The sequence below is a fragment of the Bos indicus x Bos taurus genome, chromosome 21, assembly GCF_003369695.1.
Source record: "Bos indicus x Bos taurus breed Angus x Brahman F1 hybrid chromosome 21, Bos_hybrid_MaternalHap_v2.0, whole genome shotgun sequence".
Lineage (NCBI taxonomy): Eukaryota > Metazoa > Chordata > Mammalia > Artiodactyla > Bovidae > Bos > Bos indicus x Bos taurus.
In genome coordinates, this window is record NC_040096.1 from 5,991,771 (window position 1) to 6,008,008 (window position 16,238).

Below are 16,238 nucleotides of genomic sequence, written 5' to 3' on the forward strand. Positions count from 1 at the left end.
AAGCTGGTTTTAGAAAAGGCAGAGGAACCAGAGATCAAATTGCCAACATCCACTGGATCATGGAAAAAGCAAGAGAGTTCCAGAAAAACATCTATTTCTGCTTTATTGACTATGCCAAAGCCTTTGACTGTGTGGATCACAATAAACTGTGGAAAATTCTGAAAGAGATGGGAATACCAGACCACCTGACTTGCCTCTTGAGAAACCTGTATGCAGGTCAGGAAGCAACAATTAGAACTGGACATGGAACAACAGACTGGTTCCAAATAGGAAAAGGAGTACGTCAAGGCTGTATATTGTCACCCTGTTTATTTAACTTCTATGCAGAGTACATCATGAGAAACGCTGGGCTGGAAGAAACACAAGCTGGAATCAAGATTGCCGGGAGAAATATCAATAATCTCAGATATGCAGATGACACCACCCTTATGGCAGAAAGTGAAACGGAACTCAAAAGCCTCTTGATGAAAGTGAAAGTGGAGAGTGAAAAAGTTAGCTTAAAGCTCAACATTCAGAAAACGAAGATCATGACATCCAGTCCCATCACTTCATGAAAAATAGATGGGGAACAGTGGAAACAGTGTCAGACTTTATCTTTTTTGGGCTCCAAGATCACTGCAGATGGTGACTGCAGCCATGAAATTAAAAGACGCTTACTCCTTGGAAGGAAAGTTATGACCAACCTAGATAGCATATTCAAAAGCAGAGACATTACTTTGCCAACAAAGGTCCGTCTAGTCAAGGCTCTGGTTTTTCCAGTGGTCATGTATGGATGTGAGAGTTGGACTGTGAAGAAGGCTGAGTGCCAAAGAATTGATGCTTTTGAACTGTGGTGTTGGAGAAGACTCTTGAGAGTCCCTTGGACTGCAAGGAGATCCAACCAGTCCATTCTGAAGGAGATCAGCCCTGGGATTTCTTTGGAAGGAATGATGCTAAAGCTGAAACTCCAGTACTTTGGCCACCTCATGCGAAGAGCTGACTCATTGGAAAAAACTCTGATGCTGGGAGGGATTGGGGGCAAGAGGAGAAGGGGACGACAGAGGATGAGATGGCTGGATGACGTCACTGACTCAATGGACATGAGTCTGAGTGAACTCCGGGAGTTGGTGATGGACAGGGTGGCCTGGCATGATTCATGGCGTTGCAAAGAGTCAGACACGACTGAGCGACTGATCTGATCTGATCTGATTTGATCCAGTTTTCCCAGCACTGTTGTTGAAAAGACTGCTATTTACCCATTAAATGGTTTTGGAACCCTTGTCAAAAATCATTTGACCATATAGACAAGTGTTTATTCATCAAATCCCTATTCTATTGATTTTTATTAATGTCTTTATAGATTCTAATGTCAAATAGATTGAAGGGCTTAGATCTGATAGACAGAGGGCCTGAAGAGCTATGGATGGAGGTTCATGACACTGGACAGGAGGCAGTGATCAAGACCATCCCCAAGAAAAAGAAATGCAAAAAGGCAAAATGGTTGCCTGAGGAGGCCTTACAGATAGCTGAGAAAAGAAGCGAAGCTAAAGGCAAAAGAGAAAAGGAAAGATACGCCCATCTGAATGCAGAGTTCCAAAGAATAGCAAGGAGAGATAAGAAAGCCTTCCTCAGTGAATAATACAAAGAAATAGAGGAAAACAATAGAATGGGAAAGACAAGAGATCTCTTCAAGAAAATTAGAGATACCAAGGGGACATTTCATGCAAAGATAGGCTCAATAAAGGAGAGAAATGGTATGGACCTAACAGAAGCAGAAGATACTAAGGAGAGATGCCAGGAATACACAGAAGAACTATACAAAAAAGATCTTCATGCCCAGATAATCATGATGGTGTGATCACTCACCTAGAGCCAGACATCCTGGAATGTAAAATCAAGTGGGCCTTAGGAAGCATCACAAGGAGCAAAGCTAGTGGAGGTGATTGAATTCCAGTTAGGCTATTTCCTAAAATAGCTAAGTTGAGCTAAGTACTAAAAGATGATGCTGTGGAAGTGTTGCACTCAATATGTCAGCAAATTTAGAAAACTCAGCAGTGGCCACAGGACTGGAAAATGTCAGTTTTCATTCCAGTCCCAAAGAAGGGCAATGCCGAAGAATGTTCAAACAACTACACTGTTGTACTCATCTCACCAGGTCATTCTCAAAATTCTCCAAGCCAGGCTTCAACAGTATGTGAACCATGAACTTCCAACTGTTCAAGCTGGATTTAGAAAAGGCAAAGGAACCAGAGATCAAATTGCCAACATCTGCTGGATCATGGAAAAAGCAAGAGAGCTCCAGTAAACATCTACTTTTGCTTTATTGACTATGCCAAAGCCTTTGACTGTGTGGATCACAATAAACTGTGGAAAATTCTGAAAGAGATGGGCGTACCAGACCACCATATCTGCCTCCTGAGAAATCTGTATGCATGTCAAGAAGCAACAGTTATAACTGGACATGGAACAATAGACTGGTTCCAAATAGGAAAAGAAGTACATCAAGGCTGTATATTGTCACCCTGTTTATTTAACTTATATGCAGAGTACATCATGCAAAATGCTGGGTTGGAAGAAACATGAGCTGGAATCAAGATTGCTGAGAGAAATATCAATAACCTTAGATATGCAGATGACACCACCCTTATGGCATAAAGTGAAGAAGGACTAAAGAGCCTCTTGATGAAGGTGCAAAAGGAGAGTGAAAAACTTGGCTTAAAACTCAACATTCAGAAAACTAAGATCATGACATCTGATCCCATCACTTCATGGCAAATAAATGGGGAAACAATGGAAACAGTGACTTTTTTTTTTTACTCCAAAATCACTGCAGATGGTGACTAAGCCATGAAAATAAAAGACGCTTGCTCCTTGGAAGAAAAGTTATGACCGACCTAGACAGTATATTAAAAAGCAGAGACATTTATTTGCCAACAAAGGTCCATCTAGTCAAAGCTATGGTTTTTCCAGTGAAAGTTGGACTATAAAGAAAGCTGAGCACCAAAGAATTGATGCTTTTGAACTGTGGTGTTGGAGAAGACTCTTGAGAGTCCCTTGGACTGCAAGAGGATCACACCAGTTAGTACTAAAGGAAATCAGTCCTGAATATTCACTGGAAGGATTGATGCACAAACTGAAATTCCAATACTTTGGCCACCTGATGCAAAGAACTGACCCACTAGAAAAGACCCCGATGCTGAGAAAGATTGAAGGTTGGAGGAGAAGGGGATGGCAGAGGATGAGATGGTTGGATGGCATCACCAACTCAATGGACCTGAGTTTGAGTAAGCTCTGGGAGTTGGTGATGGACAGGGAAGCCTCGTGTGGTGCAGTCCATGGGGTTGCAAAGAGCTGGACAGGACTGAGTGGCTGAATTGAGCTGAACAGAATGTCTTTATCCCAATACCACACTATTTGATTACTGAAGTTTGGTAGTCATTTTTTAAATTGGGAAGTGTGAGTTCTCTGATTTTTTTCTTCTTCTCAAAGATTATTTTAACTATTTGGGGGTATCTTACACTTCTACATTGGCTTCCATGGTAGCTCAGCTGGTAAAGAATCTGCCTGCAATGTAGGAGATCCCGGTTCAATTCTCGGGTTGGGAAGTTCCCCTGAAGAAGGGATAGGCTACGCGCTCTAGTACTCTTGGGCTTCTCTGGTGGCTCAGCGGTAGAATCCGCCTGCAATGCAGGAGATCTGGATTTGATCCCTGGGTTGGGAAGATTCCCCTAGAGGAGGGCATGGCGCCCCACTCCAGTATTCTTGCCTGGAGAATCCCCATGGACAAAGGAGCCTGGTGGGCTATAGTCCATGGGGTCGCAAAGTGTCAGATATGACAGAGCAACTGTCAGATATGATAGCACACAGCACAAGTTTCTATATAAATTTCAGAATGGGTTTTTCTATTTCTGCAAAAAAAAAAAAAAAAAAAATGGGATTCTGACAGACATCACATTGAATCCGTGGATCACTTTGGGTAGTATTGACATTTTAATATTAAATCTTACAATCCATGAACATGGATGTGTTTCTACTTGTTTATGTGTTCTTTGATTTTCCACAATGTTTTGTGGTTTTCATTGCACAAGTGTTTTACATCTGCAGTTAAGTTCGTACATAAATGTTTTATTCTTTTTGATATTGTTGTAAGTAAGATTGTAATTTTGTAATTTCTCTTTCAGATTGTTCATTCTTCCTGTATAGAAACGTTACTGATCTTTTTGCTTGTTGACTTAGTATCCTGCTACTTTGTTGAAGTTGTTTATTAGTTCTAACAGCTTTTTGGTGAAATCTTTAGGGTTTTCTACATATAAGATCATACATCTGCAAAATAGAGGTAATTTTGCTTCTTTTCCAATTTAGATTCCTTTTATTTCTTTTTCTTATCTAATTGCTCTGGCTAAAAGTTCCAGAACTATGTTATTACTAAATAGAAGTCTTGAAAGCAAGTATTCTTACCTTGTTCCTTGTCTTAGAGTAAAATCTTTCAGTCTTTCACTGTTAGGTACAAAGTTTGTTCTGGGTTTTTCATATATGGCTTTTATGATGTGGAGATAGTTTCTTTCTATTCTTAGCTTTTTGATTGTTTTTAAAATGAAAGTGTGCTGAATTTTGCCAGATGCTGTTTCTACATCAATTGAGATGATTACTTAAGCTTTTTCCTTCATTATGTTGGTGTGACATATTACATTGATCAATTTATGTTTAACCATCCTTGCATTCCCACTTGGAATAAATCCCACTTGGTTGGTTATGATGTATAATCCCTTTAATATGTTTCTGAATTATGTTTGCTAGTGTTTTGTCGAAGATTTTTGCATCAGTGTTCATAAGAGTTATTGGTCTGTAGTTTACTTTTCTTGTACCTTCTGTTTGGCTTTGATATCAAGGTAATGTTGGTCTCAGAATGAGTTAGGAAGTGTTCCCACCTTTTAAGTTTTTTTTTTTTTTCCAAGGCAAACTATTCAATATCATAGTAATCCAAGTCTATGCCTCGACCAGTCATGCTGAGTAAGCTGAAGTTGAACAGTTCTATGACGACCTACAAAACCTTCTAGAACACCCCCAAAAATTTCATTTGTATCATTTCTTTTTAGATTCCGCATGGTGACCCCTACTTCTAACAGAAAGATGCTCTTGCAGATACTGAAACATTGATGCAGTATCTTTTCCTCAAATTCAACCTCAACTTTCTACTTCTGTATTTATTTTTAACCAGAACTACATTTAGAACTATATAAGCGACTAGACCCAAGTTTGATCCTTGTGTCAGAAAGATCCCCTGGAGAAAGAAATGGCTACCCACTCCAGTATCCTTGCCTGGAGAATTCCATGGACAGAGGAGACTGGTGGGCTAAAGTCCATGGGGTGTGTCACAAAGAGTCGGACACAACTGCAAAAACCTTTTAAGTTTTTATGGGAAAAGTTTGAGAAAATTTGTTATAATTCTTCTTTATATATTTTGTAGAATTCACTAGTGAAATCATCAAGGTCACTGTTTTTCCCTTGTTGGGAGATATTTGGTTACTGATTCAGTACTCTTACTAGTTATGTATCTAATTGTATTTTTCTATTTCTTCCTAATTTAGTGTTGGTATGTTTTGTGTTTTTAGGAATTTGCTCATTGCGTTAGATTATCCAATCAGTTGGAATACAATCTTTTATAGTATTCTCTTACAATCTTTTTTATTTCTATAGAATTGGTAGTAATGTCACAGCTTTCATTTCTGATTTAATAATCTGAGTTTCCTTTTTGTCTTGATCCATCTATCTAAGGGATTGTCAGTTTTGTTGATTTTTCTCAAATAATCAACTTTTGGTTTGATTGTCTCCTCTATTGTTTTCTATTCTCCATTTAATGTATATTTGCTCCAATTTTTATTACTTCCTTCTGCTAGCTTTACATATAATTTTTTTCTTCTTTTTTTTATTGCCTTAAGTTGTAAAGTTAAGTTGTGGATTTGATCTCTTTCTTTTTTTAATGTAAATGCTTATATCTATAAATATCCCCATTAGCAACTTTCACATTTCTCCATAAAGTTTTAGTATGTTGTATTTTCATTTTCATTCATCTTTATTTTCCCTTGTGATTTCTTCTTTAATCCATTGGTCATTTTAAAGTATGTTGTTTAATTTCTACAACTTTGTGAGTTTTCCTTTTGTTATTGGTTTCTAACTTCATATAGTTGCAGTTAGAAAAGATACTTTGTATGTTATCTATGTTTTAAAATCTATTGAGGCTAAATTTGTGGCCTAACACATAATCTATACTGGAATGTGTCCCACGTGGACTTGAGAATAATGTATATACTGTATTTGTTGGGTAGAGTGTTCTATATATGCTTGTTACATCTAACTGGGTTCATGTATTGTTGATATCACAAAATTGTTCTTGTTGTTGAGTCACTGACACATGTCCAACTCTGCGACCTCATAGAATGTAGCAGGCCAGGTTCCTCTGTCTCCCAGAGTTTGCTCAAAGTCAAGTCCATTCAGTCAGTGATGCTATCTAACCATCTCATCCTCTGCCAACCCCTTCTCCTTTTGCCTTCAATCTTTCCCAGCATCAGAATCTTTTCCAGTGAGTTGGCTCTTCGCATGAGATGGCCAAACTATTGGAGTTTCAGCTTCAGCATCAGTTCTTCCAATGAATATTCAGACTTGTTTTCACTTAGGATTGACTGGTTTGATCTCCTTGCAGTCCAAGGGACTCTCAAGAGTCTTCTCCAACACCAGAGTTCAAAAGCATCAGTTCTTCAGTGCTCAGCCTTCTTTATGGTTCAACTCTTATATCCACACATTGATTACTGGAAAAACTACAGCTTTTATCATACAGAGCTTTGTTGGCAAAGTGATGTCTCTGCTTTTTAATACACTGTCTAGGTTTATCATAGCTTTCATTTCAAGGAGCAAGTGACTTTTAATTTCACAGCTGCAGTCATCCCCATCCCTAATGATATTGGAGTCAAGAAAACAAAATCTGTCACTGCTTCTACCTTTTCCCATTCTATTTGCCATAAAGTGATGGGACCAGAGACCATGATGTTCATTTTTTGAATGTTGAGTTTCAAGCCAGCTTATTCACTCTCCTCTTTCACCTTCATCAAGAGGCTCTTTAGTTCCTCTTCACTTTCTGCCATTAGAGTGGTATATCATCTGCATATCTGAGGTTGTTGATGTTTCTCCCAGCAATCTTGATTCCAGCTTGAGCTTCATCCAGCCTTGCATTTCACATGATGTACTTTGCATAGAAGTTAAATAAGCAGGGTCACAATATACAGACTTGTTGTGCTCTTTTCCCAACTCTGAAGCATTCAGTTGTTCCATGTCTGGTTCTGTTGCTTCTTGGCCTGCATACAGGTTTCTCAGGAGATACATAAAGTGGCCTGATACTCCCATCTCTTTATGAATTTTCCACCGCTTGTTGTGATCCACACAAAATTACATCTTTATATATATGTGCCCCACATACACCCTGAGAAATTCATAATTGAAAAAGACACATATACTCCAGTGTTTACAGGCATACTATTTACAATAGCTAGGACATGGAAGCAACATGGATGTCCATTGAAAAATGAATGGATAAATATTTTTCAGCCTTTAAAAGAATGAACTGGAGTCAGGTCTACTGAGGCAGATGAACCTAGAGTCTTTATACAGAGTAAAATAAGTCAAAAAGAAAAAACAAATATAGTATATTAGTGCATATATATATATATATATATATATAAAATCTAGAAAAAATGATATCGATGAACCTATTTGCAGGGAAGAAATGGAGACAGACATACAGAACAGACTTGTGACGCAGTGGGAGAAGGAAATAGTGGGACAAATGGAAAAAGTAGGATTGACATATATACACTCAGAGATCAGATCAGATCAGTCGCTCAGTCGTGTCCGACTCTTTGCAACCCCGTGAATCGCAGCACACCAGCCAGGCCTCCCTGTCCATCACCAACTTCCGGAGTTCACTCAGACTCACGTCCATCGAGTCAGTGATGCCATCCAGCCGTCTCATCCTTTGTCGTCCCCTTCTCCTCTTGCCCCCAATCCCTCCCAGCATCAGAGTCTTTTCCAATGAGTCAACTCTTCGCATGAGGTGGCCAAAGTACTGGAGTTTCAGCTTTAGCATCATTCCTTCCAAAGAAATCCCAGGGCTGATCTCCTTCAGAATGGACTGGTTGGATCTCCTTGCAGTCCAAGGGACTCTCAAGAGTCTTCTCCAACACCACAGTTCAAAAGCATCAATTCTTCGGCGCTCAGCCTTCTTCACAGTCCAACTCTCACATCCATACACGACCACAGGAAAAACCATAGCCTTGACTAGATGAACCTTTGTTGGCAAAGTAATGTCTCTGCTTTTGAATATGCTATGTGTAAAATAGATAGTTGGTGAGAAGTTGCTATATAACCCAGGGAGCCCAGCCTGGCATTCTGTGATAACCCAGAGGAGTGGGATGGAGGGAGGGGAGGAAGTCTTGAGAGGGAGAGATATGTATAATTATGGCTGATTTGCATTGTTGTACAGCAGAAACCAACACAACGTTGTGAAGCAACTCTCCTCCAATTAAAAATAAATAAATAAATAAAAATTATGTATGTGTGTCCCAAAACACAAACTAATAATTATTTTTTAAGTTCATTGGTCTTTTAAATTGTGTAGAAGACAAGATTAGGAGTTATAGACAAAAGTTATAGTAGTATTAATACTTTTTCTACTAATAATTATTTTATTCTTTAAATGTAGTAGCCTCTTAAATCATGTAGAAAACAATAAATTCAGTTATAACCATTTTTACAATAACACTTGCTTTTATAATTGCCTGTGTATTTAGCCTTAATAAGACCTTTATTTCTCCATACTGCTCAAGTTATGGTCTAGTGTCTCTTGACTTGACTTTGCAGGACTCCCTTGAATATTTCTTGCAGGGCATGTCTGGCAGCCATGAACAGCCTCAACTTTTCTTTATCTGGAGATACCTTAACTTCTCCCTCAGTTTTGAGAGACAGTTTTTCTGAATATAGGATTCTTGTTTGACAGAGTCTTTGGTTTTGTTTTTTTGGTGTTTTTTTTTTTTTTTTTTTTTAAGTACTTTGAATATATTGGCTGTCTTCTGGCTTGCAACATTCTGTTGAGAAATCTGGTCACAGTCTTACTCCTCGTATATGATGGTTTCAAGATCTTGCTACTGTCAAGATGTTTTCACTTGTCTTTGACTTTAAAAACTTTAATTATAATGTGCATTGGTATGGGTCTCTTTGAGTTTATCTTACTTGAAGTTTATTAAACTTCTTGAATGTTTACTATGTTTTTCATTGAATTTGAGGAGTTCTAGCCATTACTTAAAAAAATATTCTCTCCCTTCTCTTTATCAGACTTCTACAGTGCATATGTTAGTCTACTTTATGGTGTTCCACAGGTCCCTTTGGAGAAGGAAATCGCAATCCACTCCAGTATTCTTGCTTGGGAAATCCCATCGACCAAGAAGCCTGGCAGGCTATATAGTCCATGGTGTCACAAAGAGTCAGACATGACTGAGAGATTAACATTGCAGGTCCCTTAGTCTCTGTTCACTTTTGTTTGATCTTTTTTTCTTTTTGTTCCTCAGATTGAATAATTTCCACTGTCCCATCTTCAAGTTTGTGAATTCCTTCTTTTGCCTTCTCAATCTGGTTTTGAATCTCTAAATTATCTCTTGAGCATATCTATCTCTTTGTTGATATTTCCATTTTGTTCACATATCATTTTCTTCACTTTCTCTATATCTTCCTTTAGCTCTTGAAGCATCTTTAAGATGGCTGTTTTGAAGTTTTGGTCTACTATATCTGCCAATCAGTCTTTCTCAGGGACAGATTCTATTGAATTATTTTTTCTTTGAATGGGTCATACTTTCTTGTTTCTTTGTGTACCTTGTAATATTTTGCTTAACAATGGACATTTGAATCTAAATAACGTGGGAACTCTGGAAAGTAGAATCTCCCCCTTCCCCAGGGTTTGCTGCTTTTTGTTACTGTTTTTGGTTATTTGTTCATTTTTTTAAATTGCCATAGGCTGTAACTGTGTTAAGTTCTCCTCATATCTTTTCTGAGACTTTCCTTAGGTATGTCTGGTCACTTCCAAATTTTCCCTGTAAATGCTGTTGTTTTTTGAGTATCTTACTCTTTAATGTCTGGGTCCCCAAATTGGGTTAAGAAATAAATAAACTGGAGAAAAAAAGAGATGGCAGCCTTTTAAATCCCTCAGAAGTCAGTTTGATAGGAGGGGAAAGAGTCCTCAATAACGGAAGAGATGCAAAAACCACGGTTGCCGGTCTCTTAGACGGCAGCTCTGTAATCAAAAGCAGCAACCAGAGATCACATTTGGGAACAGATCTTAATACTTGGGTGACAAGAGAACAGAGTGCTTTCTGCCGTTCCTGGCTCCTCGAAGAAGTGTGCAGGATGCTCCAGGAGCACAGACACGCTGCCTGATACGTGGCTGGGGTGGGTGAGCATGAGCGGCTACTGTGCCAAGAGCTGAAATTTGCCAAAATTAACCACAATTTATCATCTAAGTCTTCCCCTGAAAGTTGTAAGCCTTTAACAGATTCCAGAGTTCCAAAACTGTACACCAGAGAAATTCTGCCAGTACAATTGTTAGTAAAGAGATAGATTCCTGGCATTTCCTACTTCATCGTGTTCACAGAATCCTCCTCTAAACTCAGATCTTTTAACAGAAGATTACAAAAAGCTAAAGAAAGAATTTGAGAACTGGAAGTTAAGTTAGTAGGTATCATCCACAATGAAATACTGAAACACATTTAAAAATAGAAAATATGAAAGAGGGATTAAAAGATACAGAAGATAGAAGATCAACACACAATTAGAGTCAGAGTAAAGCAAAGAAAGAATAAGGCAAAGCCAATTTTTGAAGAGATAATGGCCAGCAATTTTCAGAATTGTTGAAGTATGGAATATATTCATGGGTGGTGAGAGTGAGTGATAGTTGATCAGTCATGTCCGACTCAAGTGACCCCATGGACTGTAGCTCACCAGGCTCCCCTGTCCATGGAATTCTCCAGGTAAGAATACTGGAGTGGGTTGCCATTTCCTTCTCCAGGGGATCTTCCCAACTCAGGGATCAAACCCGCATCTCTTGCATCTCCTGCATTGGCAGGCTGATTCTTCATCTGAGCCACCAGAGAAGCCCAATCCTTAGTGGTGTTCCTCAATAAATACATAATAAAATTTGCTTTGTCTTATTGTGGTGGGCAATGGCACCCCACTCCAGTACTCTTGCCTGGAAAATCCCATGGATGGAGGAGCCTGGTAGGCTGCAGTCCATGGGGTCTCGAAGAGTCAGACACGACTGAGCGACTTCACTTTCACTTTTCACTTTCATGCATTGGAGAAGGAAATGGCAACCCACTCCAGTGTTCTTGCCTGGAGAATCCCAGGGACGGGGGAGCCGGGTGGGCTGCCGTCTCTGGGGTCGCACAGAGTCGGACACGACTGAAGCGACTTAGCAGTAACAGCAGCATTGTGGTGGGAGTTAGTAGGACTTGGGAAATTTTCAAATTTTGTTAAATTGGGATCACATCATCCTACTCCCTGATTTAAACTCCAGTGTCAGGATGATGATACATGTAAAATCAGCCCTTACTCTGGATGGGAAATGATGATTTACAGCCCAGCTGAACTAGAGCAGAGGAGGTTCTTTAGAATACTGATCTCAGATTAGGATTCCTTTGAATTCTCCCAAAAGAGCCATGAAGTTTCACTTTTTAAAACCAGTATTATTGATGAAAAAAATCACAATTTCCTCAGAGGAGAAAAATAAAATCCCCATAAGGTTCTATATCAACAATCAAGGCCAAGGCGCCAGAAAAATTTCACATGCTCTATCTTGTCATGAGTTACAATCATTGTTCTGGGAATTTTCTCAGAGGCTTGGCATTTTTCCCTATAAACAAAACTACATATCATTCTTGAAGCTGTCTGATAACTGGAATGCAAGCCATTGCAGCATCTTTTCCAGGCCAAAGTGTGATGCCCAGAGGTCCCGAGTGACTAGCAGGGGTTTGGGTTTCAGTTTTTACTCACCAGGGAAACGTCCTCCTTTCGGAATACATGTTGAGATGGCCATCGCCTCAGACCACTCCAGTCTGAGGCATCTCCTGTGTGGGTATCAGAGGGATTCTTCCTCTACCCACAGAGACTGTGATTTTCTCTGTCTGGAGACAAGGGCTAAGTTTTCTGAGGACCCATTAATGTGGACTTGAGATCCCTGTAATCTCTGGGTCAAGTACACATGGCTGGTACTGTGTGTTCCTTACTTATAAATTAATTCTGGGGTGAAGTTTACAAGATAAAGTTTTATGACCTTTTGGATAAAGGGATGTAGGCTTAGAGAATGTTTAAATAAATCTGACTGAAACAGAAAAGAAATAATCTTTGGCAAGCCTCCCCCATCCGCTGGTCATCTTTCTTCTAATTTCCCTCATTTCCTTTCTTCTTTCCTCTTTGTTAATAATATCAGGGTATCATATAGTCTAGGTCCCTAGTACCCTGAGCACAGAGTCCTGATTCCTCTGGAGGTGGATTAGAAAACACCCTCACATCCGTCTTGTTATCACCCCTTCTGGTTGTGGTGCTAGACCCTCTCCTATGCGTGTGTAAGACTGACACAGTAGCGGGGTGGAGGGGTGACTCACAAGTATTCTCAGCCGTCTCGATGGTCTTCTCTCATCAGAGTACGGTCTCCTCTTCCCCAGTTTCTCCTCCACACCAGCCTGTCCCCTGTGCTTCCCTTTACACTTTTCCTAGCTCATAAACCTTCAGCGACTTCCTGTTCTCTTAAGGTCAAGGCTAATCTCATTCCTCTGTATTTCCAAAGCCTTCCTTAGTCTGACACCAAATCTCGCCCTGATTTCCAGCTCTCATCTGCTCTAGGGGTCTCAACCAGGGGCTCCCTAGAGGGTGTTTGGAAATTCGTGGAAGCCTTTTGGTTGTCTAAAGGCTGGGAGTGGCAACTGGCATTTTATGGGAAGGTTCCAAGCATGCAAATTGCCCTCTGATGTCCAGGTTGGTCTCACGTACTGAACAATTGTCCCATTCTGATGCCAGCAGCGCCCCTGTGGAGAAACAGCCCTTGATTCTGACCAAACTTGCTCATTCTCCATCCATCAGACCAGTTATGTATGTTTGTCCCTTGCTCCTCCATCCTACCTGGAACTTCCCTCCTTTCTTCTCTACTTATCTGAGTTTAAACATTTTCAAGAACTGCCCTGCTTAAATGCCCTTCTGAAGCCATCATGCCCTCCGATCCCTCAAAGCCACCCTCATCTGTGAGCTAGAGGCTGCAGATCACATGAGGGATGTGGACCCTGAAGTAGCGCAGGCCTGAGTTTGAGGGTCACTCTGTCACTCTCTGCGTGTGGTCTGGGGGGAGTCACCCCCTGCCAAGTCTAGTTTCCACAGGTCTGAAATGGAGGCTACAACAGCACCTCCTTAGAAGGGCTTGTGAGGATTGGATGTCACATGACAGCTGCCCACCACCGTCTGGCATGTGGTAGGAACTCCATTCATGCTGCTGCTGCTGCTGCTAAACCATTCATGCTACATATTTTTAATTCCCTTCTACACAATGTGTGCATTCACTAAACATGTGTGGAGTCACCATTCAGCCCAAAGACCATCCCATCATTCTAGACAGAGACTGTGTAGGCAGAGACTCATTCGGTCACACAAAGTGTCTTAGCATGTACGTCATCGAGAAGGTGGAAAGGAAGAACCACCAGGGAGGCAGCTCCCACTGAATCCTGACTTTTCACTGAGCAGGAGTGAGGGGCTGCCCTGACATAGAGTGCCGCTCCCATGCCAGCTCCCCAGATGATCTCAGCTGCTCTCAGCTGCTCTCTCCTTGCCTGGTTCTGTACTATAGACACCCCAGTCACCTCAGAGTCTTCCCAGTTTGGCTTCACTCTATATCCTGTGAAACATCATTGTCTTCTAGTTAAGAAATGATAGATACGGAGTCAGAGGACCTCTTCACCCCATTTATCCAGTGTAGGGTGGCACGGATATCCAGGGAGTGTGCAAGGACTGAGGCCAGACCAACTCAGGTTCCTTGGCCTGAGTCTGAAGCCCAAGCCCCCACAAGCTGTGCACCAGCTCTTAGCAGGCACTCAGGGCTACCTGATGACAGCTCAGGATGTCACTGGCTCAGTAACCCTTAGGAAATGAAAGCTGTTGAAATTCCTGGTAATGGAGGACGAAGAGTGATATTGCAAGTCAGAGAGCTCTATCTAATCCCTCCTTAAGATGGTCTACTTCCGAAGTTAGCAATACCACTAACGTCCAAGGAGACCCATCAAGAGCATTTCAGACCACCTACAGAAGTAGCTCAGGCACAAGGCACTGGATTTTCTATGCTTCAAAGACAAGGATGTGGTCCCAACCAGATGTGGGTCAATACACTGATGGAGCGAACAGCACTGTCCTTTGCAGGGGAAAGAGTGAGGCCTGGGCATATGGCCTGGCTCTGGGTACCTCACAGAGCTTTCCTGGGCATCTGCCTTATCTATTCCACAAGAATGTTCATCTTTAAAGACTATTTCTATGATAGTGATGATCCATATAAACACTCAATAGACTTACCCAAAGGATTGCAAGTAGTTGCAATGATCCTGTGGATTTGGCTGCTGGGCTCTCTCACAGAAGACTTTCCACCCAACATCCACAGAGCCACTGTGAGGATGCCCAGGTCTCTCTTGTCAGCTGGAGAGACGGCCTCCTTCTGACCAGGTTATATGTTCCTGGCTCAAGCTCTGCTCCTGACTTCAGTCATCTGTCAATTAGCCCTTTGGACCAACCCTTCTTTGTGTCTTCACTGATTCTGCTCCCAGCACTGGGGCAGGACTCCGGGGAGTGGGTCAGATGGCACCTGTGACCCAAAGGATAGAAAGAGGCTGCAATGACTCCCACTGCCCACACTCCCCTGGACAACAGCTGACGTCCAGCCAGAACACCCAGATGAGAAGTGACAAGTACCAGTTTGGGCTCCTGTTCTTGGAGAGAGGGCTCTGTGAGTGCCTCTAGCGGTGCTGGGGATGGAGACATTGGGTGTATGGCATGCACTTGTAGATAACCCTCTCAACAGAGGGTCCTGTCAGAACCTTAATCATTTGCACTCCTGGGAAAGGAGTTGGTGTTGCTGTGTTCTAAGTATATCTTTCATGTGAGTTTGTTTTATTGTGATTCTCTTTCTGTTACAAAAGAGTCTTTCCAAAATAACCTGATGAATTTAGGAGTTTTGATTAAGGTTTTTCATTAAAGCTTTTCCCCCTGAGTTGACCTGAATTTCCTAAGTGGATGAGGCCAGAGCACGAGAGCCTGCAGGTGGCACCCAGCTGGCTCCTGATCTGAGCACATCCAAGAAAGAAAGGCCAATCAGACTCCCCTGGCAAAGGACTAACACAGCCTCCTTCCCTGGGAGCTGGGTCAGCCCTGCCTTCAACACGGGGAAGCAAGAATCCTTCTCAAAGCCATCTCTAGCCCACGTCCCACTGTGGAGTGGAGAGCAAGTACATGCATTTCAGACTGCTGACAATGAAGCAAATGGAGACTTTTCTCTGGTTAACCCTCCATGAATTAGACAATTATATTAACTGATTCTTGAGTATCTTGAAAATTATGCTGAACGGACATTGGTAAGACATGCAGATTATTCACACTCTGTATCTTGACAAAATCAGATATCTCAAATCTTTTTTGGAAGTGAGATAGAAAATAAAGCACAAAAATCCACAAAACAATGTGGAAAAGAAATGGATACATAGTGATGAGTTACTCTTTTGTAGCCCTTTGGAGGCCTGGAAATGTTAAGTGTCTTCTCAGAGTTGTGGCATTGGCTACCCTCCAAAATTTGAGAGGCACCTCGAGGCATTTGGAAGAAAGCACCATTTGGCCAGGGAAAGTGGTACCAAGGGAGGCTTTTGGTCCAGGAATTACAAGGAAAGTAACAATAATATCAATCAAATGACTAGAGTTGGCTTTGCACAGGCTGTCTATGCAGCAATTGGCAAAAAATGTCTTTCTGTTTATTTGCATAGTTGACCAGAAAATTCTTCTTCCCTAGAATGCATTAACTTCTTGATCTACTTGTTCCTAAAACTCTGGAGGTCACAGATTCCTTTGTGAATACAGGGACCAGAAGTTCCTGCTGGCACACAATTAAGAATGAATTTGAAAGGACCCCAGAGTCAATCCATGGG